Source organism: Lycium barbarum, chromosome 11 (assembly GCF_019175385.1).
Source record: "Lycium barbarum isolate Lr01 chromosome 11, ASM1917538v2, whole genome shotgun sequence".
Classification (NCBI taxonomy): Eukaryota; Viridiplantae; Streptophyta; class Magnoliopsida; order Solanales; family Solanaceae; genus Lycium; species Lycium barbarum.
The window spans coordinates 27,313,529-27,340,240 of NC_083347.1; positions in this window are offsets into that span (position 1 = coordinate 27,313,529).

Below are 26,712 nucleotides of genomic sequence, written 5' to 3' on the forward strand. Positions count from 1 at the left end.
TGCAATAAAATCCATGTTAATTACCTCCCACTTCCATGTCGGAATCTCCATAGCCTGTAACAGACCTCCAGGCTTCTGCTGTTCTATTTTGACCTGCTGACAATTTGGACACTGAGTAACAAATTCTGCTATATGTCTTTTCATACCATCCCACCAATAAACTTCCTTGAGATCATGGTACATCTTTGTTAAGCCTGGATGAATAGAATAGCGAGAGTGATGTGCCTCCCCTATAACCTGCTGATGAAGTCCTGCAATGTTAGGAACACATAATCTACCTCAATATCTGAGTACTCCATCACCTGTAATTACAAAGGGTGTCTTTTTTTTTCTGAGGTGCTATATCTTGGTAATGAACTAGGACAGGGTCTTCATACTGACGTTCTTTTATTTCTGCTACCAAAGATGATACCGCTGTGTCTTGAACAGTAACTCTTGCATCACCTGAATCTATCAATCGAACTCCAAGGCTAGCTAATCGACGAACTTTACGAACCATTTCTCTTTTCTTTGGCGGCAAATATGACAAGCTACCCATGGATTTACGACTGAGGGCATCGGCTACTACATTAGATTTTCTGGGATGGTACAGAATATCCACGTCATAGTCTTTCAACCACTCTAACCATCGCCTCTGACGCAAATTCAAGTCCCTCTGCTTAAAGATGTACTGGAGGCTTTTATGATCAGTATATATATCAACATGGACACCGTATAAGTAGTGCCTCCATATTTTCAAAGCGTGAATCACTGCCGCTAGCTTAAGATCATGGGTTGGATAATTCTTCTTGTGCTTCTTCAGCTATCCAGAAGCATAAGCGACAACCTTACCGTGCTGCATCAACACACAGCTCAATCCAATAGTTGAAGCATCACAATATACCACACAGCTATCTGCTCCTTCTGGAAGAGTCAAAACAGGTGCCGAAGTAAACTTACCCTTCAACGTCTGAAAACACTGCTCATAAGCATTTGTCCATTGGAACTTAGCTGATTTCTGAGTTAACTTAGTCAATGGGGCTGAAAGAGAGAAAAATCCTTCTACGAACCTTCTATAATATCCTGTCAGGCCCAAGAAACTGCGTATCTCCATTGGTGTCGTGGGCCTTGGCCAATCCTTCATAGCCTCAATCTTTTGGGCATCCACTCTAATTCCTTCCTCCGAAATAATGTGACCCAGAAAGGCCACAGGGTTCAACCATAACTCACACTTGGAAAACTTGGCATATAGCTCTCTTTTTCGAAGAACCTCAAGCACTGTTCATAGATGCTCTGCATGTTCATCCTCTGATGTTGAATAAACCAAAATATCATCTATAAACACAATCACGAACAAATCTAGGAAGGGTCTGAATACACGATTCATCAAATCCATGAATACAGCTGGGGCATTAGTTAGCCCGAACGACATAACACGAAACTCATAGTGGCCATATCTAGTCCGGAATGCCGTTTTCAGAATGTCTTTCTCTTCCACCCTAACCTGGTAGTACCCCGATCTCAAGTCTATCTTCGAGAAATATTTAATGCCTTGCAACTGATCAAATAAATCATCGATCCTCGGGAGCGGATACTTATTCTTTACAATCACTTTATTCAATTACCTATAATCAATACACATTCGCAAAGAGCCATCCTTCTTTCTTACAAATAATACCGATGCTCCCCATGGTGATATGCTGGGCCTAATAAAGCCCTTCCCAAGAAAATCTTTCAACTGCTCCTTCAATTCTTTTAACTCCGCAGGTGCCATCCTATAAGGAGGAATAGATATTGGCTGAGTATCTGGTAATAAATCAATAGTAAAATCAATCTCTCGCTCTGGTGGAATGCCTGGAAGCTCATCTAGAAATACATCTGGGAACTCATTAAACACAGGAACAGACTGAAGGGTCGGTGACTCTGCTTGCACATCCTAAACCCGAACCAGGTGATAGATGTACCCTTTCCTGATCATCTTCCTTTCTTTAAGGTAGGAAATAAACTTACCCCTCGGCGAAGCAGCACTTCCCTTCCACTCTAGGACTGACTCGCCTGGGAACTGAAATCGAACTATCTTTTCTCTGTAATCAACATTGGCATAACAGGAAGCCAACCAATCTATACCCATAATAACATCGAAATCAATCATATCTAACTCAATCAGATCTGATACGGTATGGTGGTTACAAACTATAACTACACAGCCCCGGTATACTCGTTTAGCTATAATCGGATCACCAACTGGCGTAGATACCTCAAACGGTTTAATCAACTCGGGCTTTATCCCAAACTTGGCGGCAACAAAGGGCGTAACATATGATAAAGTGGAACCTGGGTCAATCAGTGCATACACATCATAGGAGGATACTGATAATATACCTATAACAACATTAGAAGATGTCTCACGATCCTGTCTACCGGCTAGTGCATATACGCGGTGCTGAGGACCGCTCAAGCTGGATGCTCCACTCCTCCCTCCACTTCGTTCTACTGGTGTCTGAGAAAATTACCCTGAAGGGTGCACTGCAGAAGATAAACCAGTTGCGAACCCGGTGGGCTGAACCGTACTCCCACTCTCTCTCATCGGACACTGTCGCACCCTGTGACCTAGCTTACACAAGCATAACAACCATCTGATCCCAGTCGACACTGACCCGCGTGTAACTTGCCATACTGGGCACATCGCGGCAAAAGGGGTCTCATCTGGCCTGACTCTGGTCTGTACTGAGAGCCTGCTGCTCTAGAACTCTGGCTCGCTCCGAAATAAGAAGACCGATCAAACCTCGAACCTGAAAACCACGGAGATGCACTCCCTACTGAATGGAATGGATATCGGGGATACTGCGGTCTCTGTCCTTCCCTAGACTCACCCCCGGTACTAAAGATCTGGCCCTCTTGCCATGGCCCCGGCCACGGTCACGTTCTGTCCTCCGCTGATGCTTGCGGTCCTCTAAATTCTGTGCATATGCCTGTATACTGGAGATATCCATGCCTGGCTGTAATGCAGCAGTCATACAAGCATCTATCAAATGCAGCCCTAGACCAGCCACAAAATGATGAACTCTATCCTCCATCGCAGCCATCATGGTTGAAGCATATCGGGCCATAGAATCAAAATACACACAATACTCCTAGACACTCATACTTCCCTGCTCAATATGCAAGAACCTGTCTGCTCGGGCTCGTCGGACCTCTGGTGGTAAATAATGGTGAATAAAAGCATATGAAAACTATCGCCAAACCGCTGGAGGGGCATTCTCTCCACCAGATAACTCCCAAGTCTGATACCAATGTACTGTAATATCACAAAGTCTATACGAAGCCAACTCCACGGACTCGACCTCGTCCACATGCATAACCCTCAAGTTCCTCTGCATGCCATCAATGAAATCTTAGGGGTCCTTGTTTTGCTTCATCACGGAAAACTCTGGAGGATCTAACTCGCGAACTACCAGCCCTGTCTGCCTGGTCAACACCAACTCCCTGCCGCAGAGCCTGGGCGGCTAGTAATCCAGTCAATAACTGTATAGCATCCCGCACATCCTGGCCCGGTGCATCCGGCTGAGGAACTGGGACGGGAGCTGGAGGTGGGGTATGCGAAGTCTCAGACAGGCTCTCATTCTGAATCTCATCCTGAGCCCTCATAGCCTGCCGAGTGCGGCTAGTAGCCTCTCCTACTGCTCTTTTTCCCTTCTGGGCAGCTGTAGCTTTCTTGCGGGGCATCGCTGAAATCAGCACAAATCATCAGAAAGCGAACATCGCACGATCTAAGAGAGAAAGAATGACATCATCCTAAATGTCTTGTAGCCTCCTGTTTATAAGTGTGGTGCACAACACACCCATAAAGAAGAATCTACTAGACACGATCTGTAGATAACCCTAGGACGGAACCGCTCTGATACCAATTCTGTCACGACCCAAGCCGATGAGTCGTGACGAGTGTCTAACCTCTAGCGACCAAACACCCCTATACTCATATCTGAACCTTACTGAACATTAAAGGCCCACAAATGACTTAAACTGGCCTCATAAATAGGTGACATCATGAACTTTTTACAACCTGTATATACATAAACATGCTGAAAGAACAGTGCACGCCAGCTAGGCTGCTACATTTACTGTACACAAAAGAATAGAAGCCGACAAGGCTACATCATCTGACTAATACATACAACTGTCTACAGACCTCTACTGGAATAAAAACTGTAGAAAGGACGGGCTAGGGCCCCGTCATAGCCATAGACATGTACATCTCAAAAGGCTAGCATACCAAAATAAACAGCAGCTCCGGATCAATGGAGCGCACTGACCACTGCTGGATAGAAGTCCTACTAAGCTAGACTACCTGTCGGTCTACCTGAAACTACGAGCATGAACGCAGCCCCCCGAGCAACGGGGAGTCAATATGGATAATGTACCTAGTACGAAAGGCATAAGAACCACATGTGTATACAAGAATCATGAATAAGATCTGAACTCATAAGCTGAAATGACTATCTGCATGTACTTGTATGAACTAGTATCTGTATGTATCTACATAAATCTGTGTAACTGACAATGCCACTGTGGGCGCATAATATGCATGCTCATGCCTATCAATGTAGGTCATACATATGTATATGCGTATATAATGCTTGTCAAGCCTCTACGGCATCCCATCATATCATTTAGGCCTCTCTACGACCATCATCATATAAATTGTTGCGGTACGTGCAGCCCGATCCTTATATCATTATCATTATGGTGCACCAGCTGATCAGGTGGTAATGCATATATAACGCCTATCCATTTCCGATACCCCATATACATATAATACATGCGATTATAACGCTTTCTGGTCACGGGTCAATATGCATATATATGAATGAATGTAATGCATGAATAAACTGTATACATAAAACTGGACCCATGAACAGAAAGGACAATCATAAACAGGGTACGTGAACATCAAAGGTTGAGGTACTCCTAATGCTTCTAAGAGTAGAGTAATATGGAAGCTCGCTTACACATTGGTTGGTTCATATCATAAGGTCATGCCAAAAGAAAGAAAGAAAGAAAGAAAGAAAGAAAGAAAGAAAGAAAGACAGAAAGGATAGCCTTAACATACCTTGAAGTGAGGGATGGCTCAGTGGTTAAGCACCTCCACCCACGACCGGTAGGTCCTGGGTTCGAGTCACACTGGAGGGGAAGTGTGGAAACACTATAAATCCTCCTAAAATGGGAGGGGGAAAAAAAATAATAATAACATACCTTGAAGTATATCCAATCGTCCACCTTCTACCTCTCGAACTTGTAAGTCTACAATTAAGATAACATAGGCCTTAATTACACTATTTACCCCGCTTACGAACCATCTTTAGATACATATAGATCTTAACGAATTGTGGACAACATTTCCCCTTGTAAGCTTATAACTCTTCAACTTCATAATCGATCCAACATCAACCACAATACCCACAATAACAATGACAACACTTATAAATCAAAATATACTTAAATCCATTCCCAATAATCTCTTAAAAATAACCCCAAATCACTATCTTACCTTTCATCAACTTACCACTTCCATAAGAATCCTCTCTTCACTTAAAACCACTAAAACTCTTGATAATTAACTTAAATACAAGGGTATAAATCATTTACATACCTTGAGGGGTCTAAGATTCCAAAGATCAACTTCAACTCCACCTCCCTAAGCTTCATAACTTTGAAGAAACCCCAGAAACAACATTTTTCTTCACAAGCTTGGGTTTACGGGGCTCGGATCTTGCCAAATCACCACTATAATGATAGAAAATGTTGGGAGTAAATATACTAGGGTTTTTCTCTGAGTTGGAAGAGAGAAAATGAGAATTAAAGTCGTGGACCACATATTTATACTCGGAATTAAAAGTCCCAACGGTACAGTTCGACGAGCGGGTCGACGAACCGTCGACGTGTCGATGGTCCGTCGACTTGCCCGTCGACCTACGCCTGCAGATTTCAAGGCTGCAGAACCCTGTCGACGCCAGACAACGACGGTCCGTCGACCATGTCGGCGGCCCATCTACGATGACTGATGTCTACAGATTTCTCAGATTCAGCTCAGATCGCATCGATTTGATTCGTTCAACTTCTAATCCTATAAATTAACAGGAATACCTGTTGGTATCCTTGTACGCGGGGTAAGACACTTTCTATCTCCAAAACTCGGACACGGGTCCCAATTCCAAAGGCATACCCGACTATGAAACCCATAGGTTCTACTATGACGAGAACGAGAGGCGTAACAATTTATAGGAGGGAATTACTTGATTGCCAAGCAATTAACTTGGTGGCCAAGTAGTTAGCTTGGTGGCCAAGTAATCTTGGTGACCAAGCTAATTAACTTGCTCTCCAAGTTAATTAATGGACAAACATATTATAATTAATATTTACAAAAATTTATTTATTTTTTATAAATTTTTCTTTCTTATTTAATTGTTGTCACCTTCAACGCAAAGACATCAATTTTGTTTGTAAATATAAAATAGTGCACTTTCGCGATACATCGCAACACAGCTGTTATAATACAAATAACTATTTGCCTTTTACTGTTGTGCTCATCATAAATAACAAGAAATATTTTTAGGACTTTAATGTAAATTTAGAATATCAAATAAGCTTTTAATCTTCTTTACTTCCAAACAATGTGTTGATAAAGAGGACAAAAGTGTTATAAATACACTGTATTATGGATGTTCATTCAAATACACGATTTCCTGGATTAGCTTGCAATTGGATAAACTTGCAATTAAGGAGGCAGCTTGCAAGTTGCTCATGCAGTCAGGTTGCAAGCAGCTCTGTGAAAAGCCTTGCAGCAACTTCCTCAGGCTTGTAATCAAGCAGACAGCTTGCGAATAGCTCAAGCAGGCAGCTTGTCAGCAGCTTCTTTTCTTCTATAAATAGAAAGTCAATTCAGTTCATTTGTACATCAATTGAAAGAGCAATAGAATATCTCTCTCCCCCAGCTTCTTTGGCTATATCTTTTATAGTCGTGTACTTTTAATATTATTTTATAACACGTTATCAGCACGAGACTCTGCCATTTTGAGCAGTCACTTTTAAGTTTGATTTCTATTTCAGGTGCAATGCTTAGAGATTTTCGAGAATCAGGTGAATTAAGATCTAATGTCATAACAGAGATGTGGATTAGTTTATATTCGCTTGCCAACTGAAAGTCACCTTCAATTCATGTCAAAGAGTGCTTTTGATATTTTTATTCGCTAGGAAATAGGGAATTAAACACTCTTTTAGTCATGGAATATTGTTTTTTTTTTTTTTTTGACCTTCACGTTGTCATGTTTAAACGTCAAACACCATTTATGTCGTTGCATGTTCATCAAGTAAGCTTTATACCTTATTTGTTCATATCTTTTGAATTCTTCAAGTTCAGTTACTTGACTTTAATTATGAGCAAATCGATATATGTGGCTATTAATGAAAAGGTTGGCCTCACGTTGAGTATATGCGGCTATCACAAGTCATTGGATTTATCGGATCCATGGGAATCTAATTGATTTTGAATCATTTATGCCTCAAATTTGTTCCTGATGAACAATAATGTTAAGAGGGATTATGATGTTAACTTCCTATCCCGTAATGGCTAAATGAGAATTTACAAGAAATATATGATCGCCAGACGTAACATTATTTCCTATGCGATATTGTGGCTACAATTAAAGATGTATTAGAGAAAAATTCTCTACATCATATGTATGCCTCGATTTGCTCATAAAGTAGCAATATCCTAAAAGAGGTTCTAAGCCATCACGATTTGCTATGTTTAAGGCACGTTCAAATGATTGTGTTCTATTCCTGAAGAATGAAAAATTTTGATAAAAGCTGAAATTATAAATCCATTTCCTGAAGTGAATGTGATAATATTTTGTAAAGCTTATCAATACAGCCGTACTCTTGGTTGTGAAGATATCATGACTAACCTCCGGAAGAGGTATTTGAGAAGAAATATTATGAATATTTTATGCTTTACTCTTGATGTAGTAAGGCTTTGAAATTTACTCCTGAAGTAGTAAATACTCTGCAGTTTACTCCCGAAGTAGTAAAACTCTGCAACTTACTCGTGATGTAGTAAGACTCTGGATTCTACTCCTGAAGCAGTAGAAATCTCGAAATCTACTCCTAAAGTAGCAGATATCTGAAATTGAAGTCTATCGAAGAGGTTATATATGATAGAACCATTTATCCTAGATCATAATTGCTATGATCGGAAAATTAATTGTAGTAAACCTGAAGTTTACTAGCGAGAATATTGGTTATCATATTGAGACTACAAATTATTAGAAGATTGAATATCCTCAAGTTACTACGGGTAAGAAATACGTATGTGATACGTTACCCGAGCATGATGGATCACATGTCACAATAAATCAAAAGTTTATGACATAAAATCTCATGCAATAGCAAACTAAAAGTTTACTAAAATAAATAACACTCGTCATAATAAACATAAAGTTTACGGGTACAGATAATTTTATCAGTTGACAAGACTATTTTAATTGTCTTGATTCAAATCTAATGTGCTAATTGAGTATTCAAAATATATTGAAGAACTAGAAGATTTTTCAAGAATTTGTTTGTGTTGCTTGTTCTCATGATATGCTGATTACACCAGCTAATGTTGGGATTGAATCCCCTAGATTCTGAAAAATATAAAAGGTGAGTGTGGGCCCCTTCACCTACGATGTGATGTCTTGAGTAGATGCATCTATGAGACGGTCACTTATACGTTTATTGTCAACTGGCAGTTTGACATTTACAAGTTGCTTGCTCAAAATAATTGAGTTGGAAGCACAATTTTCAGAATATGTAATCAAGACAATTCATCTTGATAATGCTAGTTTGGTATTGGATGCCTCCCTAATATAGCTAAGCCATTGCTTATGAGAACAGAGCTTCAAATGTTGGTTTGAGGTGTGAGATATTGCATACAACAACACGTGTATGCTTCAGACCAGTAAATTATGATAAATTCTCCCCGCATAATTGGTTCATGGTCAGGAACTAGATATTTTCATCTTATAGCCTTTGATGTGCGGTATATGATTAATGGATATACCATGCACTCAAATGGATTTTCCAAAGAAAATGGAGATATGTGTTAGTTTTTCTAACATAAGGGGGGAGAGAATATGCAGCTAAGAAATATGTTGTGCATTATTATCAGTATGATCCACAGATAATTCAAGTCAAATGCTGAAGCATTTGCTGACCCAATTATTTCATATTTCATCTGCAAAATGCTCCTAATGTCCTTGAAGGATAGTGTCTACAGCATGCATTGAGCATGGTAGACAAATCGGTTCCAAATATAATAACCCTTGAAAAGGGTAAGGAGCAAATGATTTAAAGGATCATAATAAGGTGGCAATGTTCTCTTGAAAAGCCTACGACATAACACTTCATGAAACCTTATGGGAGGTTCAAGTACCTGAAAATAATGACGTGATGATATCTCAGTAAGTTATGTCGAACTGCGAACCAATACAAAATGATATCTCGTCAGAGACATCTTTGATACAATATGGGCCGCAATATTGTATAAAATTGTGAGGATCTGAGTTCTACGTCTCTTAAAGCATGTTGACGTAGAAATAATTACCAAGTGATGTGATACATCTTGATAAGCCTAAACTTCATTGGACCTATAGTCCAGATATTACAATTTCTTGGGGAACTTGTTCATAATCCTTTTATGAATTAAATCAGATAAGGTGAATGTGATTTAATCGCCTTAGTGAATATTTGTTGACGAAGGGAACAAAGATAATCATGTTTACCCTTGTCTCTTATGATAATTAGAACCTTTCAGATTATTGTGCAAGTTGATGACTTGAATATTATTGGAGCTCTTTAAGAGTTTTCAAAAGTAGTAGATAATCTACTAAAAGAAGTTGAAATAAGAAAATTATATTAGTCCTGAAGTTCCATATCTTTGTGCAATTGATGCATTTAAATATCTTACTATGACTATGGACATGATATAGTTTCACTCCTGCATGGACATATTGAAGTAAGATCAATTGCATATTGCAAATAAAAGCCCTGACATGAATGTGTTTATCTTAACAAATATTGTCAAGTGTTTTGGATATGCGAGGAATTCATCTGATCGACATAAGAGTTCGATCCAGATATGTTATCTATTTCCATGAAGGATTACTGTCATACCATGTTATCTTACCTGACAGTCAAATCATAAAGAGATAACAACAATTTATAAAGCAAGTCAATAATGTACTTAGCGTGACTGCAACAATACTATATGACGATGATGCAACTCTATCTAAGGAATGATGATACAGATGATCAGCCAGGTTGTCAAATGATCATTTGACAGATCTAATAACAAATGCTCTACCAACCTCAAGATATTATAAGTTGGTATACAAGATGAGAGTATATCATCTTCAAGAATTATGTGATGCTATAACCAGGGGGAGCAAAATATGTGTTGTACTCTTTTTCCCTTAACCAATGGTTTCTCCCATTTGGATTTTCCTGGTAAGGTTTTTAATGAGGCAACTAGCAATGTGTATTACTAGATATGTGTACTCTTTTTCCTTCACTAGAAATTTTTTTCCATTGGATTTTTCCTAGTAAGGTTTTAACGAGGCACATTATCTACTAATGAACATCCAAGGGGGAGTGTTATAAATACACTGTATTATAGATGTCCATTCAAATACACGATTTCCTAGATAAGCTTGCAATTGGATAAACTTGCAATTAAGCAGGCAGCTTGCAAGTAGCTCATGCAGGTAGGTAGCGAGCATCTTCCTGAAAAGCCTTGCAATAGCTTCCTCAGGCTTGCAATCAAGCAGGCAGCTTACGAGCAGCTCAAGTAGGTAGCTCAAGCATGCAGCTTGTCAGCAGCTTCTGAAAGCCTCACATCTTCTTCTTTTCTTCCATAAATAGAAAGTCAATTCAGTTCATTTGTACGTCAATTGAAAGAGCAATAAAATCTCTCTCTCCCCCCAACTTCTTTAGCTATAACTTTTGTTGTCGTGTACCTTTAATATTATTTTATAATAAAAGGAGGAAAATTAAAACATGAAAATTGTTCCAGTTGCATTTAAAAGGAGTTCATGAATATTCTTTGTAATCTTGTATGCAAAGATTTCTGTGAACAGTGATATATAAACTATTGCTACTGGTTTTTTTTTTAAACTAGAGCTATCAAAACGGGCTGGTCCAGCCCACGCGGGCTTTGGAATTTTACGGTCCAGGCTGGACTAGCCCACCATTTCGAAGGGCCTTAAAACAGCAAGCCCAACCCATCAAGTAAAGATTTGATTGTATGGCTTCGGTAGGAAAACTCTACCATTCTATGCAATTATTTTGAGTACAACTTAACAAGAAAACGATCTTATAGGACCAAACCTTCTACCAAACCGAATAACTTTTGACATTGTGACACTTAGCATTTAATAATTGATATCATTCGAACCAAATACAGATATTAATAGCAAATTAAACTGTTAATGAGTAGCAATACAACTAGCTAAATTGGAACCTTAACCAAGCTTTGTTCCAATTGATCTCAATAAAACGCAAAAGAAAATGACAATTGTTAATCAATTTAAAGTAAAAATAAACTTCTCAAAGAAGCTTCCATGGCACTTATGACGTACCAACACCAGCACATCATCTTCATCAAACACATCTGAATCTTCTTGTGACAAGGTTGTCTTAACATCTTCACTTTCTTTCTATTTTTTATATTTTTGATAAAAATTTTATTAGGCCCACGGGCTGGCCCAACCCACACGCGCTCAAACCCACGGGCCAGTAGGCTTACTTGGGTCGGGCTCAAAAGCCTCGTTCTTAAATGGGCTTCAAAAATTCAAGCCCAACCCTATCAAATCACGGGCTGGGTTGGGTCGGTCCATAGGCCTTAGCCCATATTGACGGCTCTAATTGGAACAAAGCTAGATTAAGATTCCAATTTAGCTAGTTGTATAGCTACTCATTATTAATTTGTAACTCTAAATAGTCTGCTGATAAGTAATCTTGATTTACTAATTATTTTGGAGTGAATATAAACCACCTATTCCTAATTCCTTGCGTTGTGAAGGAATACTTTTTTGGTTTGCTATAATAGTTATGCAAACACAATAGATAAGCTATCCTATACACAGTCAAAGCAAAGAGTACACCAAATGAGATAAAATAGAAACAATAATCTATATATAATATAAAGTTAGGTAATAGACAAGGTGATGTGACACTTCTCTATGGCCTAGAATACTATTTATCTTTTTTCTCCATTTTTTGAGCCTTTTTCTAATTATAAAATGAAAAATTCTAATTATCTCTTAATTATTATGCTCAATAATTGACAATTTATGGCTACACATTAATTAACATAGAATAAATAACGGTGGTTCATTGGAATGGAAGAAATGGGCACGATTCCCATTACCTTAAGCAAATTAATGCTCTTAATATATCCTTGAATGTAATGATAATGGAGATTAATTCTTAGCCTCGTCTCTACAAGACCAAGAAATGTATTTACCTTTTTTGGCCTTTTTTATTGTTTTTAAGATTTTTTTCTTTTATGATTTGAAAGAAATATTTAGAAAGACCACAACCATTAACGTTATCCAATTAAATTGACAATTTATACATGTTAATTTCTATTCCATATTCATCCGTTTTTTGCTCATTTCCTGTTCATGCGCTATCATTTTAATCTCCATTTAAAAGTGAATAATCAGTACGTATTAATTTTCATGCTTTTTTATCTTCTTCTATAGCCGTTGTATATATATCCTCAAAATTTTCATTCATTTGTCACTACAATGCTTCAGTCTAACAGTTTTCTTGTTTTGGCCTAAACGTCTAACTTCTAAAAAAAAAATTGTTTGTTTGCTCTCTTTGTGTATTTGTATGGTCGAGTATTAATTATTTAAATAGATTATCTTATTTGTATTAAATTATCCTGTTTCACTTTCATTTCAAAAGTGAATATATAAGTCATGATTCAAACTAACTTTTCCGAACTTGTACTCTTGATGCTGTGAAAATTATGATTATGAGACTCCTTTGTTGTGTGCATATATATATATATATAGTTAGATCGCCTTATTCATAATCTACTTTCTGGAGCAGGTGCAAAATCATTCTTTGCATTCTAGGAACGGATTAAGGAAAGCTTATAAAAGAGCAGAGATATATAACAAAAATTACAAAAGGTGATATGACTCTTTTATCTTTAGCCAAATTTTCTCATTTTTGACCTTTTTTCTCATTACTTTAAATAACAATGTCTAAATATAAATTTCTGATGATGTTTCAGTTACAAATGCTTCATTATAAGCTCAAAAAGGTTAAACCAACTTTAATCATCTTCTCTTAATATCAAGGTAAAAACTTTCTTTATTTCACCATTTTCTTGACCTTTTTGTATAGTTATTTTAGTGTTTATTTGGGGGATTACAGTGGGTATGTTGTTGTTGTTGTTAATTTGCTTATTTAGTTACTTCTATGAAGCTTTTCTTGCCCAATATTTATATTTAGAAATATTAGTTCATCCTAAATGATTATGTATTCTAATAATTGATCTGTAAAATTTGATTTGGATTGAAAAGATTAGTTTAACCAGAGAAGGGAATTTGAAAATTATTTTTCTTTGAAACTCATTTCTTTATTTAACATTTTTTTGAATCTTTCTTTAATTTCTCATCATATATATTGCAGTAAAAATTTAATACTTTTAGATGCAAATATTTTATATATCACGAGTTTTTTATTATTTTATTTGAATTTCCTCTTATTATGAAGTTTTCTTCTCCACTAAAATAATGTTTGATTTTTATATATGGTTTTCTTATTCAAATTTACATATATCATACCATGTTTGCCAGAAATTCTTTCGTCAAATAATGTATACATAAGCTTATGATTTCAATCATATTTTAAAAAAAATTGACGACACCGCATAAAGTACGGAAAAGTACACTAGTTAACTTTGTAAAAGCAGCAAATGGAGTAATGAACAGCCAGTGCAGAAGCCTGAAGCTGAGAATTCAAAAGGGGCCCACCGTATATATAGAGGGGTTAGTAAAACGATCATTTGGTCAACACAACAAAGATTTTATAAAGGAGCTAGCGTAAAAGGACACATCACATATAGGTAAATTTCCTGGCTGAGCCTAAACTGCTCTCTCCTAACAACCAACCAAACGGGGCGTAAGATAATGTGATACTACTAGTTTCTTTAAGCTACATACAGGTCAAGGTCGGTCATAAAATTGACAAATTTGATTAACGTATTCTATTAATATATTTTTTGCTTTCCGAAAGTTAAATACTTCTGATGGTGCTGATTTATTACTATTTTGATATGAAAAGCTTACACTCTTTTTTAGTACTTTCCAATACCTAACGTTTAATTTTTAAATATTTAGTAAGAAAAGAAACTATTTTTGGGGCATCGATATCCTTTTCGCTCAAATTCAAGAGTTATTCTCATGGAAAAATTACTTCTTTATTGAGAGGAAATGCACTCACGTTCACAAGATGAAGGTAGCGGAGATGAGGATGCTCGGATGGATATGTGGGCATACTAGGAGAGATATGATTAGAAATGAAGTTATACGAGACAAGGTTGGAGTGGCCTACATGGCGGACAAGATCTGAGATGGTTTGGGCATGTGAACAGGAAGAGAGAGGGTGCGCCATTTAGGATGTGTGAGAGGCTGACGGTAGCCGGAGTTAGGAGAGGTAAGTAGACCGAAGAAGAACTAAGGGAGGTGATTAGACAGGGTATGGCACGGCTTCAGCTGACTGAGGACATGACCTTAGAGAGGAAACTTTGGAGTTCAAAGATTAGTGTAGAAGGTTAGTAGGTAGTTGAGTATTATCACATTTTGCATGGGAGAAGTAGGGGGCTAACCTCCTCTTCTCCTTTTCTTAGTAGTATTATTTAGGTATCGCGTAGTTCCTTACTGATATCCGGGACAAGGTGGGAGTGGCATCGGTAGAGGACAAGATGTGGGAAGCGAGGCTGAGATGGTTTGGGCATGTGAAGAGGAGAGGCACAGAGGCTCCAGTGCGGAGGTGTGAGAGGTTGGCTATGGACGGTTTCAGGAAGGTAGAGGGAGGCCAAAGAAGTATTGGAAGTGGTGATTAGACAGGATATGACACAGTTTCAGCTTACCGAGGACATGACCTTAGATAAGAGGTTGTGGAGGACTCAGATTAGGATAGAAGGCTAGGTTGCTTATCCTTTCACCATAGTAGTTGTAGTTTTGCTCATTCGTTTATTGCCATTTGATTTCTGCTTATATTTGTTGGGCCTTTGTACTTTGATTATCTTATTTATCTATGGTAGTTAATGCTCATTTCTACCATGACTTCCTCGCTTTTGTTATTCCTCGTTTTCATATTGTTTTTGATATGCTTGGCCCTATCTGACCTTTTGTCTTGTTTTCCTCTCTTGAGCCGAAGGTCTTTCAGAAACAGCCGCCCTACCTTTCAAGGTGGGGGTTAGGTCTGCGTACACTCTACCCTCCCCAGACCCTACATGGTGGGATTCTACTGGGCTTCTTCTTCTTGTTGTTGTAGTTCCTTACTCTTCAGGATGTATTACTATGTGTTGCTTCATCTATTTTGTATTTTGATATTTTGCCGTCTTATTTTCATTGCAGTCCTTCATCGATTACGTTTCTTTTGAGCTGAGGGTCTATCGCAAACAGTCTCCCTACCCACAAAGACAGGGATAAGTTTTGCGTACATCCTACCCTCCCCAGACCCCACTTGTGGGATTGTACTGGGTATATTGTTGTTTATTGAGAGGAAATACACTATCTTTCAAGAATTTACATCAAATTTTCATTTAATTGTACTCCAATATGATCTGTAAGGTTTGAGTCGAGGATCTATCGGAAATAGCCCCTCTACCTCCCAAAGTAGGGTTAAGTGTTGCGCACACTCCACCCTCCCCAGACCCTACTTGTGAAATTATATTGGATATACTGTTGTTGTTGTTGTTGTTATGATCTACAAGGCTTTTATATAGGCATATCAAGAAGTGAAAATGACCTAACAATACTACTTAACACTCTATATTAAAAAATATAAGGATATTTTTCCTTATTTACAAAATATGCAAATAAAATTATAAAATATACCGGATTTTGGCTTAATGTAATATTGCACGATTTGGAGCTCTTTTTAAGGAAGATAATCTGATTTTTAAATATGGACTTAATTTTAGCATAGTTACCAATCAGTTTCTTCTAATTTTCAAAAATATTTCTCTCTATGACTGTTGATAAACTTTTTCAGAAGAAGGTATCCGACTGAACTATATAAATTACAAAGTTCATTATTTTTTCAATTGTAGTAAACTTTTTTCATAAATTTTAATGCTTAATGCTTATTTTCAAGTGGAAGATGATTTTAAACAGCTAAGAAACACATAGACAAATCGTTGGGGGACATACTTAAAGAGATCAAGTCCTCACATAGCAGGCAAACTGAAAATTATGAAGTTGAGGTCATTTTTATTATCTATGTATGGCGATTTCTTTGTATTATGCATCTATTTTTAATCTTGCTTATGCATACATTAATAAATAGGGTTCTGGAGGTGTTAAGGTAGTTGAGGAAAAAAGAAAAATAAGCAGCAAGTAGGATGAAAAATATCCCGACATACGAGATGATTTTGATGAACAAGAGGCTAAGGGTGAGGTTGGTGGGAAGGATGGATGTGTGCCAATACCTGGTCAAATTGCAGCAGATTTGAAGAATCAAAGTCATTCTTTAACTTCAAGTAAATTTTCTTAATATCTTGCATATTTCACACCCCTAAACACATTTGTAAAAGATGTATAAAAAGTGTATGAAAAAGTTTTCAGTTAATATTTTAGGACTTAATTGCTATACATATTTTTGTATAAAAAATGTAATTGGTGTGCATGACGGATTTGGTGAAGCAGGTGATAAAGGTCTAGATAATCCAGAAGCATTGAAGAGTCTAGATGATCAAAAGCATTCAAGATTCAAAGTCATTCTTTCAAAGCCATTCTTTTACTTCAAGTAAATTTTCTTAGTACCTTGCATATTTCACACCCATAAACACATTTATGAAAGATGTATAAAAAGTATATGAAAACAAAATCAGTTAACATTTCAGGACTTGATTGCTATACATATTTTTGTATGAAAAATATAGTTGGTGTGCATGACGGACTTGCTGAAGCACATTATAAAGGTCTAGATGATCAAGAAGTATTGAAGAGTCACACTGATGATACTCCTATTTCAGGTAAGTACTCCACTCTTCACTGAAATGTATTTTGCATAGTTTACACACATAAGCACATGTATGAAAGATGTATAAATATTGTAAGACACAGGGTTTCAGTGAAGACTTTAGGACTCATTCCCTATAAATACTTTCGTATGAAAAATGAATTTAGTGTGCATGATGGAGCACATGATAAATGTCTTGATAGTAAGACTGTTAATTTCATATGATTTCAAATGACTTGAAAATTATGCTATAAAAATTTTAAAATTTTGAATTTTTCAAAACGTTCTTTAAATGATGTGGTTGCTGGAATTGATAATTTGGGTAATTTGTGCTACTTTGTGTTACACCTCGGAAATTCCGTATGTGTTGCCTTGTGGATAGGCTAATGTGAGCTTAGGGTAGTTATAAAATCCCTATGATATTAAGAGAAGTATTAGATAGCTTAAGGTTCATACTATAAGATTTCGAAGTTATACAAACATGTGAAGTTTAGTATGTTGAAGGAAGTAAAATGTAAGCCGTGCTCGGGAAGGTTTCCGCTACAATCGAGTTAATGTTTATTCAGAAATATCTTAAGGGGCTGCTATAGGCCCTATTGTATGGTTAATTAATTACTATATAAGTGCCAAGAAGGTTCCACGAGGATTGAAAGTCAAACGAGTAGACCAGAACGAAACTCAGATTTCCCCAGTTATATGGCCATTTGTACGGACCGTATAAATTATACGGCCCGTATAATGGTATGTAGGTTTTTTCCAAAGAAGGGTGATCCCTGGTGGGATTATACGGTCCAATTATACTGACCGGATAAATTATACGGCCCGTATAATAGGCCGTATAAACCCCCGGGTCAAAATTTTCATTTTATAACATGGACGACCTTCACTCATTTTTCATTTCCCACATTTCATCCAAACTCTCCAAAACTCCAAAACCTTTCTCTAAGCATATTACACCCAAACCCAAGAGATTACAAAGATTAAATAGCAAGAATCAAGTGTTCATGTGTTAGAATGTTTCCCAGGGTTGTTAGATTTCAAGAAATACTTGGGCATTGTAGCTAAGGTTTGTTCACAAGATGATGGCTGCTCCACAGCTTGTTTCTATGGGATGAAAAGGCTAGTTTTCATGTTTATTTCATGTTAATGAGAATGTTTGGTTGTAATAAAACTTGGGTATAAGAAGAAAGTAGAAAATGAAGTCTAAGTGTAGCGTTTATGATGTTTATGAGTAGTAAACTATATTGAGTCATGATTCATAGTATGATATGGATATAATTATATTATGGAAGGTAATAATGGTGATGAAGAAGCATTATATGAAAATGCGCTAAAATGGGTGTGAAGTTGTTAGCATAGGTTAAACATAAGGATGAATTTTGAAGTCTTAATGAAGACTTGATTATGATGATATGAGTGTATTATGGATGCTATTGTGGTTGTTGGAAGTTGTTTAGTAATATGGTGGAAGTTGACGAAATAGGGAAGATGCTGCCTAATTTTCATTAGATCATGAATTATTCTAGTTTGAATTTAAGAGTGTCGTTAAGGTTTAACTATGGTATGAATCCTTCTAAATATAGATTTCTCAAGCTTCAATGATGAACGTTAAATAGTTAAGAGGATGAAGAGGTATGTAAGGCTAACCCTTCTTTCATTAAGGCATGGTTCCTTTGATATATATATATATATATATATATATATATATATATATATATATATATATATATATATATATATATATATATATATATATATATTCTCTCATGAGTCCCATAATATCTTCCAAATGACTCTGTATCTAAGATCCCCAAGCTTATGACTTTCGATACATTCACGATTCTATTGCATCCCTTATATGATAGTTGATCCTCTAAGGATAGACGTAACGAAAACAATGATGGTAATGATGTTGATGATGCGTATGAGCTCTTATTTATATGTGTCTATGTATGACGATTATGTAACACCGAACTTATATGGCCGGGTATGATACCTATTGCGCGCACACCACTTCAGTTGGGTACGGATAACACTGAGTCTTAGTAGGGCTAGGTATGTATGACACCGAGCCTTGTCATGGCCGGGTATGTAAGGCCACTGAACCTTCATGGTCGAGTATGCTATGAATATGAATATGAATATGAATATGAATATGAATATGAATATGAACATGAATATGAATATGAATACGGATACGAATATGGATAGGGACATGGATATATGTATGTACACGAGCACGCTGTAGAAACAGAAGGTCCCTATGAAAGACGAGTAAGTAAATATGCTCCTATTATGATGTTGCTTATGCTATCTTTTATGCTCTTATTATGATGTTGACCATGCTTTACATACTCAGTATATTATTCGTACAGACGTCCTTTTGTTGTGGACGCTGCGTCATGCCCGCAGGTGAATAGGGAGACAGGCTTGATCCATAGATTTCATATTCAGGGACTTTATAGAAGAGCTCCACTTCATCCGGAGCTACAGCTTTTGGTATTATTCTTTTGTGTACATACTTATAGGTATGGCGGGGTCCTGTCCCGCCTATATAATATGATATATTCTCCTTAGAGGCTTGTAGACAATTGTGTATGATTAGACGTCTTGTAGGCTTATCGGCTTATATTTTGCACATTATTTTGATAGCCTCGTCGGCTGGTGTACATGGATGTGGGCATTGCGTCGATGATGATATAAATGTATTGTTGCCCAATGAGATTAGCATGAATGATGAATAGAAGTTATGATTAAGCTATGTGTCTCACCTAAATGTAAATGTGAATATACGATAAGAGGTGCCCAGGTGGGTTAGCATCGGGTGCCTGTCATGGCCCTCCGGTTAGGTCGTGACAAAAAGTGATATCAGAGCAGTTCTGTCCTAGGGTGTATCCATAAGCCGTGTCCAGTAGAGTCTTGTTCATAGGTGTGTTGCGTTCCACGCTTATAAACAGGAGGCTGTTGGGCATTTTAGGAATGAATGACCTTCTTTCTTCATAAGATCGTGCGATAGAGCCATGATATAAGGATTTGTCTTTCCTTACCTGTGTATTGTGTATTTCATAGATTCTTGTAAAGAGAAAAGCTACGGCAACCCAAAAGGGCAAGATAGTGGCAGGAAAGCGGGTTGAAAGAGCACCGCCAACGGTTGTAGAGGAAAGTGAGTCCCAGAATGCGACTCAATGTCAATCCTCCCATTTAGTGCCTATTTCTGAGGAGCATGAGAGAGCCTCAGCCCCCGCACCAGCACCTTCAGCTCCTCCACCGGATGCTTCCGGCCAATTTGTAAAGGAGTCCATTCATTTATTTACTCAGTTGGTTACCGCCCAGACTCAGCGACAATGTACAAGGCAGGGTAATAGGGATGTTAGTGCAAGGGCCCGTGATTTTATTAGCTTGAACCTTCCGAAATTCTTCAGGTCAAAGCCAGATGAGGACCCTCAGAATTTTATCGACGGGATGTTAAGGACCCTTCAGTTAATGCATTCTTCAGATATTGAATCGGTGGAATTAGCATCCTATAGATTGAGGGATGTTGCGATTCATTGGTATATGGTTTGGATGGCTTCACGGCGAGCTAATGAACCTCCCACGCCAAGAATTTATTGATGCCTTCCTCCGACATTACTTGCCTCCATAGGTTCGGCTAGCTAGAGTCGATATGTTCTTGAATCTTAGGCAAGAAAGTATGAGTGCCTTAGAGTATAGTCTCCTTTTAAATTCTTTGGCTAGGTATGCTCCGGCCATGGTAGCAGATATGGGTGACCGAGTGCACCGATTTTTGAGAGGCCTAGGGCCACATTTGATGGATAGGTGCTTGACTGCGTCGCTTCAGGAAAATATGGATATTTCGCGCATTCAGGCCCATGCCTAGAATTTGGAGGAAAGCCAAAAATAGCAAAAGAGTTAGCGTGAGCATGATAGAGGGTATAATAAGAGGGCTAGATCTTCGCGTCTGACGAGTGAGTTTAGAGGCGGGCCAAGACAGCAGTTTTCTAGGCATTCAGGACATTCTATGACTAGTGCGCCTCCACGGTTTACAGACCAGATATTTGATCGATCTACTCATTCCAGGCCGAGTCAGAGTTTCGAGGTTTCAGGTTCTCAGTTCAGGGGTGATTTGGGATAGGCAAGGCCACCCGTGCCACGATGTTCCCAGTGTGGGAAGTTACATTAGGGCCAGTGTCGACTAGGTTCAGAGGTTTGCTATGCATGCGGTCGGTCAGGCCATATTATGCGCGATTGCCCCTCAGTTGGTGGTAAGGGTAGGACCCAGCCTTTATGATTGGTAGCTGGGTCTTCATCATCTATACGCCTTATGGGGCCAGGTTCACATGTGCTAATAAGCCATGGTAGAGGCAGGGGGAGAGTCCCCAGTTCTAGCGGTCCTCAGCACCGCATTTATGCTTTGACTGGACACCAAGATCTTGAGTCTTCTCCTGATGTTTTCACAGGTATATTATCGGTATCTTCTCATGATGTATATGCTTTGATAGATCTGGGCTCCACATTATCATATGTTACTCCATATATTGCAGGTCGGTTTGGGTCAAACTGGAGTCAATCAAACCTTTAAAGGTATCTACACCCGTTGGTGAACTGGTAATAGCTAGTCAAGTATATAGAAATTGTATAGTTGTGATTTGTAACCATCGTACTATGGTCGACTTACATGAGTTAAAAATGGTGGATTTTGATGTTATCATAGGTATGGATTGGTTGGCTTCTTGCTATGCCAATGTTGATTGTAGAATGAAAATGGTTCGCTTCCAATTTCAGGGAGAACCAGTTTTAGAATTGAAAGAAAATATCGCGTCCCCAAAAGGTAGGTTTATTTCCTATCTAAAGACAAGGAAAATGATCACCAAAGGTTGTATTTATCATCCAATTCGGGTTCAAGATGTAGAAGCTGAACCGCAAACTCTTCAGTCTGCCCCCATAGTGAATGAGTTTTCGGATGTTTTCCCGCAAGATCTTCCAGGCCTCCCTCCAGAGCGGGAGATTGATTTTGCTATTGATGTGCTACCGGATACAAAGCCTATATCTATTCCTCCCTATAGAATGGCTTTCGCAGAGTTGAAAGAGTTGAAGGAGCAACTGAAGGACTTGCTTGAGAAAGGCTTTATTGGGCCTAGTTCTTCCCCGTGGGGAGCACCCGTGTTGTTTGTGCGAAAGAAAGATGGTTCCTTGCGAATGTCCATTGACTATCGGCAACTGAATAAACTGATGATCAAGAACAAGTATCCTCTTCCGAGGGTTGATGATTTATTTGACCAATTACAAGGCGCCAAATGGTTTTCAAAGATAGACTTCAGATCCGGGTATCATCAAGTGCGAGTTAGGGAGAAAGATATTCCCAAGACAGCCTTCAGGACTAGATATGGTCATTTCGAGTTCCGGGTAATATCATTTGGGATAACTAATGCACCGGCAGTATTTATGAATTTGACGAACAATGTGTTCAGGCACTTCTTAGATTTATTTGTAACTGTATTCATCGACGATATCCTGGTATATTCTAGGTCTGTGGCAGAGCATGCGGATCATTTGCGCATTGTTCTTAGAGTTCTTCAAACTCGAGAATTATTTGCCATTTTTTTTGTGTGAGTTTTGGTTGAACTCAGTGACTTCCTGGGGGCATATTATTCCAGCCGATGGTATTCGGGTAGACAACCAAAAGATTGAGACCGTGAAGACTTGGCCAAGGCCCACAACACCTACTGAGGTTAGTAGTTTTCTGGGCTTAGCAGGTTATTATAAGAGATTTGTAGAAGGCTTTTCTTCTTTTTTATGCACCACTCACGAAGTTGACCCAGAAATCAGCTAAGTTTCAATGGACAGATGCTTATGAATGTAGTTTCCAAGAGCCAAAGGATAGATTAACTTCTACCCCAGTCCTAACACTTCTAGAGGGGTTAGAAGTTTATGTTGTTTCTTGTGACGCTTCGGGTGTTGGGCTAGGCGGTGTGTTGATGCAACATGGTAAGGTGATTGCGTATGCTTCAAGGTAGCTACGGAAACATGAGAAAAATTATCCAACCCATGATCTTGAATTGGCAGCAGAGATTCATCCATTAATGATGTAGAGACATTACTTGTATGGCGTCCACATTGATATTTATACAGATCATAAGATCCTTCAGTATATCTTCAAGCAAAAAGAGTTAAATTTACAGCAATGGCGATGGTTGGAATTGTTGAAAGACTATGATGTTGACATCCTGTATCATCCCGGAAAAACGAATGTTGTGGCTGATGCTTTTAGCCGTAGATCCATGGGAAGTTTATGTGATGTTCAGCCAGAGAAAAGGGAGCTAGCTCGTGAGCTCCAGCAGTTAGCTAGCCTAGGAGTTCGGGCAGTGGACTCAGGCAATATAGGAGCTACCATTCAGGGTTTAGCGGTCTCGTCGCTAGTAGTGAAAGTGAAAGAGTGACAATACGAAGATCCCGTGCTAATTCATTACAGAAACACACTCCCTCAGAAGGAGAAGTCATCATTTGAGATTTCTGAAGATGGAGTTCTCCGATGCCGAGGCAGGTTATGTGTTCCTGACGTCGCGGGACTACGCCACCAAGTATTAAAAGAAGCCCATTATTCCCGTTATTTTGTCCACCCCGGAGCAACGAAAATGTATCAAGATCTTAAATCTATATATTGGTGGAATGGGATGAAGAAAGATATAGCGAAATTTGTAGCTCAATGTCCTAACTGTCAGCAAGTAAAAATCGAGCATTAAAAGTCGGGCGGATTGTTGCAAGCTATAGAAATTCAAACCTGGAAATGGAAAGTAATCAACGTGGATTTCATTACAGGCTTATCATGTTCTCAACGTAAGTATGATTCTATATGGGTGATTGTGGATAGACTCACGAAGTCAGCTCATTTCTTACCGGTCAGAACTACATACGTAGCAGAAGATTATGCAAAGCTCTATGTTAAAGAGATAGTGCGGCTTCACGGTGTTCCAGTATCTATTATCTCTGATAGAGGGACTCAGTTTACAGTAAATTTTTGGAAATCTTTCCAAGAAGGTTTGGGGACTCAGGTGAGTCTTAGCACTACATTTCACCTGTAGACTGATGGACAACCTGCAAACTGATGGACAAGCTGAACGTACCATTCAGACTCTTAAAGATATGCTACGAGCATGCATGTTGGATTTTGGAGGTAGTTGGGATGACCATTTACCGCTTATGGAATTTACTTACAACAACAGTTATCATTCTTGCATCCAAAAAGCACCGTATGAGGCTTTATATGGGCGAAAGTGCAGAGCCCCAATTGGGTGGTTTGAAGTAGGAGAGAATAAATTGATAGGGCCAGACTTGGTCCAGTAAGCTATAGAGAAAGTCAAGCTTATACAGGGTCGATTATTAACAGCTCAGAGTCATTAAAAGTCCTATGCAGATAATCGTCGAAGGGACTTAGAGTTCCAAGTGAAAGATTGGGTATTCTTAAAGGTGTCGCCAATGAAGGGCGTAATGAGATTTGGCAAAAATGGGGAAGCTTAGTCCCCGGTACATTGGACCTTATGAGATTATACGCAAGGTAGGTAGAGTGGCTTACAAATTAGATCTACCTCCGAACTTGGAGTCAGTTCACCCAGTTTTCCATGTATCGATGCTTTGTAAGTGCATCAGAGATCCTTCTAGAATTGTACCAATAGATGATGTCCAAGTTACTAAACAATTATCTTATGAAGAAGTCTCCATTACCATTTTAGATAGGCAAGTACGAAAGCTCAGAACCAAAGAGGTAGCTTCAGTCAAAATCTCATGGAAGAATAATAATAGAGAGGAAATGACTTAGGAAGCCAAAGAATACATGAAATCCCGGTACCCACATTTATTTTCACCTTCAGAGGAGACTCAAGCAGAGACTCCATTATCCTCAGGTATGTAATGCTTTTCCAGATGTTTTCCTGGTCGTGTGTGGCCATGGTTATTGTCGTTGTTGTTGTAGCCCTGTGAGGCGATGTATTTTGGGTTGCTGTACAGGATGGTAGTTCCATATTATAGGGGAAACTCTGGCGAAAGTTTTATAAAATCCCCAAGAACCTAACATTCGAGGACAAATGTTCTAAAGGGGGAAGAATGTTACGCCTCGAAAATTTCGTATGTGATGCCTTGTGGACAAGCTAATGTGAGCTTAGGGTAATTATGAAATCCTTATAAGATTAAGAGAAGTATTAGATAGATTAAGGTTCATACTATAAGATTTCGAAGTTATACGAACATGTGAAATTTAGTATGTCGAAGGAAGTAAAATGTAAGCCGTGTTCGGGAAGGTTTCCGCTAATATCGAGTTAATGTTTATTCAGAAATATCTTAAGGGGCTGCTATAGGCCCTATTGTATGGTTAATGAAGTACTATATAAGTGCCAAGAAGGTTCCACGAGGATTGAAAATCAAACGAGTCGACGAGAACGAAACTCGGATTTCCCCAGTTATACGGCCATTTGTACGGACCGTATAAATTATACGGCCCGTATAATGGTATGTAGGTTTTGTCCAAAGAAGGGTGATCCCTGGTGGGATTATACGGTCCAATTATACGGACCGGATAAATTATACGGCCCGTATAATAGGCCGTATAAACCCGCGGGTCAAAATTTTCATTTTATAACATGGACGACCTTCACTCATTTTTCATTTCCCACATTTCATCCAAACTCTCCAAAACTCCAAAACCTTTCTCTAAGCATATTACACCCAAACCCAAGAGATTACAAAGATTAAATAGCAAGAATCAAGTGTTCATGTGTTAGAAAGTTTCCCAGGGTTGGTAGATTTCAAGAAATACTTAGGCATTGTATCTAAGGTTTGTTCACAAGATGATGGCTGCTCCACAACTTGTTTCTATGGGATTAAAAGGTTATTTTTCATGTTTATTTCATGTTAATGAGAATGTTTGGTTGTGATAAAACTTGGGTATAAGAAGAAAGTAGAAAATGAAGTCTAAGTGTAGCTTTTATGATGTTTATAAGTAGTAAACTATATTGAGTCATGATTCTTAGTATGATATGGACATAATCATATTATGGAAGGTAATAATGGTGATGAAGAAGCATTATATGAAAATGCGCTAAAATGGGTGTGAAGTTGTTAGCATAGGTTAAACATAAGGATGAATTGTGAAGTCTTAATGAAGTGTGATTACTTGATTATGATGATATGAGTGTATTATGGATGCTATTGTGGTTGTTGGAAGTTGTTTAGTAATATGGTGGAAGTTGACGAAATAGGGAAGATGCTGCCCAATTTTCATTAGATCATGAATTATTCTAGTTTGAATTTAAGAGTGTCGTTAAGGCTTAACTATGGTATTAATCCTTCTAAATATAGATTTCTCAAGCTTCAATGATGAATGTTAAATAGTTAAGAGGACGAAGAGGTATGTAAGGCTAACCCTTCTTTCATTAA